At 33.8% G+C, this 2,547-nt stretch overlaps 1 non-coding gene across 1 annotated transcript; it reads left to right on the forward strand.

Moving 5' to 3' along the window:
• Window positions 1–905: 905 nt before the first annotated feature.
• On the forward strand, window positions 906–1,012 carry LOC139869467 (small nucleolar RNA R71). Its single transcript, XR_011766075.1, has one exon. It is a non-coding gene; the product is annotated as a small nucleolar RNA R71 (small nucleolar RNA).
• The last annotated feature ends 1,535 nt before the right edge of the window (window positions 1,013–2,547 follow it).

Raw genomic sequence — 2,547 nt, forward strand, 5'->3', positions numbered from 1 at the left:
GTGGTGGTGTTGTAATTTCTTCATTGTTACTCACGTCTAAAACCTTCCCATCTTCTGGTGCTGATTTTTCCGAATTTGTTGACACCATGTTAACATTTTCATTCCGAGGATTTACTTCAGTATTACTCGATAACTTTCCTTGTTCCCTCTCACTCATCATGCTAGCAAGAGTATCTACGTGTTTTTCTAGATTCAAAATGGAAGCTTGTTAAGTTCTTAATGACTGATCAAACCTCTCATTTGTTTGGGTTTGAGATGTAATAAATTGTGTTTGAGATTCCATTAGCTTTGCCATCATTTCTTCCAGATTTGGCTTTTTCTCTTCGGTTTGTTGTGGTGGTTTATACAAGCTAGGTCTTTGTTGATTAAAAGTGTTGTTTTGAGTTGGTTGGTTATTTGGACCTTGTTGGTTGTACGAGTTATTGTTTGGCCCATTTGGATTGTAAAGAATGTTTTGATTTCGATTGAAGTTTGGCCTCGGCGGTTGATAATTATTTTGATAATTATTTCCCGGCCTTTGGTTCATGTAGGAAACATTCTCACGTTGTTCCATTGTTTGTTCAACATTCCAATATTTTGTTAAGTGTGGTCCACCGCATTGCTCACAACTGATTTTTATTGCGTGAATATCTTTAGTCATCTTTTCCATTCGTCTCTCGAAAGCATCTATTTTTACGAAAACGGAATCAAAGTCATGGCTAGAATCGGCTCTAGCCGCTTTAGATGAACGAAAAATATCTTTTTCTTGGTGCCACTCATGTGAGTGGGAAACAGTGTTATCAATAATTTTGTAAGCTTCAGTTGCGGTTTTCTTCATAATGGAACCACCAGCTGCTATGTCGATGTCTTTTCGTGTAGTAATATCGCATCCTTGGTAGAATATTTGTACTATTTGATAAGTATCTAAACCATGTTGAGGACATCCTCTCAACAATTTTCCAAATCTTGTCCATGCCTCATATAGAGTTTCATTTGGCTTCTGCGTGAATGTAACAATTTCTCCTTGAAGTCTCACGGCTTTCGATGCCAGAAAGAATCTTTTAAGAAATTTCTCAACTAAAACATCCCATGTGTCAATCGCCCCTTCAGGTAACGATTCTAGCCAATCTTTGGCTTCTCCCTTTAAAGTCCAGGGAAATAACATGAGATAGATCTGTTCATCCTCAACTTCTCTGATTTTGAATAGAGTACAGATCCTATTAAAGGTTTAAAGATGTTCATTTGGATCTTCTTTTGGCGTACCACTATATTGGCATTGATTAGTTACCATGTGTAGGATTTGTCCCTTGATTTCATAATCTGGCGCATTAATATCTGGCTTAATAATGGCGTGACCTTGGCCAGTGCGTTTAGCCCTCATTCGGTCTTCCATACTTAGAGGTTCCAGATTTTCCATGATTGAATTTGTTGAATCTGAATCACTAGAGGATTCTGACTTAATGGTTTCTTCCTCGACAATCTCTGGATGAGTAATCTGTGGTTCAGGAGGAATGATTAGTGGTTCACGATCTCTGAATTGTCCCTGAATATCCTCCGGATTCTCAATTGTGAGGTCGGGTTCAAAAAATGGATTATCGAAAATTTAAATTGGAGTACTTGGTTGACTAGATGATGATTCTAAAGAAAAATCAACGGCGACAATATTAGCTAGATGTCTTGATCGAGTTACAGATGGTGAACGTATGAAAGGTGGTGAACGTTTTGCTCGGTGCATTCACTGAATATCCTATTAGTTATAAAAGATAAAAATTATATAAGTTATCAAATTAATAGACTTTTCTGATTTTGCCCACGTTTCGAATAGCCAATAGATGCAGTAGGTAGCCAGGACCCTTTAAATCGGAAGCCCACAACTCGCCACTAACAAATTCAACTATTACTACGAACTAGAAAATTTTGGATGTCTATCAATTTAACCGCTTAAAATAATTTTTCGTCGAAATTTTGAAGATAAAATCTATGTCCTAAAAACTAGAGCGTATAAATGAGAAAGAAAAAGAGCGCGTCGAAAAACGTCGAAAAATAAAAGGTCGAAAAATTATAATAAGAAAGTAAAGCGTTGAAACTTAAAAGTGTAAAACCTAAAAATTAAAACTTACGTCTAATGGTATTAAAGCTTAAAAGGAATTCTATATCCAAAACGGCAATAACTTAAAGGGCACTAAAATATATGAACGGCGTCGCAAAATTCTAAAGCGCCTAAATCTTAATTCTAAAGAAAAAGCACTTAAGTGATTTTACGGCAAAGTCTTAAAAGCTAAAAATCTACGGCAAATCTATAACTACGAAACTAATATTACGAACGATAAATATACAAATTACGAATTAAACAATTAAAAAGTACAAATTATAACTAAAATGATAAAAATACAAATTTTATAAAAATATTACTTTTATATTATATTTTATAAAAATATAATCCATATATGTAAATAATAAATACAAAAACTTAAAATACAAATTTAAAAACTAAAACTAAATATTATTAAATATAAACCCTAATTAACTTAAATAATAATAATTATATTTAACCCTACAGCGTAATTA

Source organism: Rutidosis leptorrhynchoides, chromosome 9 (assembly GCF_046630445.1).
Source record: "Rutidosis leptorrhynchoides isolate AG116_Rl617_1_P2 chromosome 9, CSIRO_AGI_Rlap_v1, whole genome shotgun sequence".
Classification (NCBI taxonomy): Eukaryota; Viridiplantae; Streptophyta; class Magnoliopsida; order Asterales; family Asteraceae; genus Rutidosis; species Rutidosis leptorrhynchoides.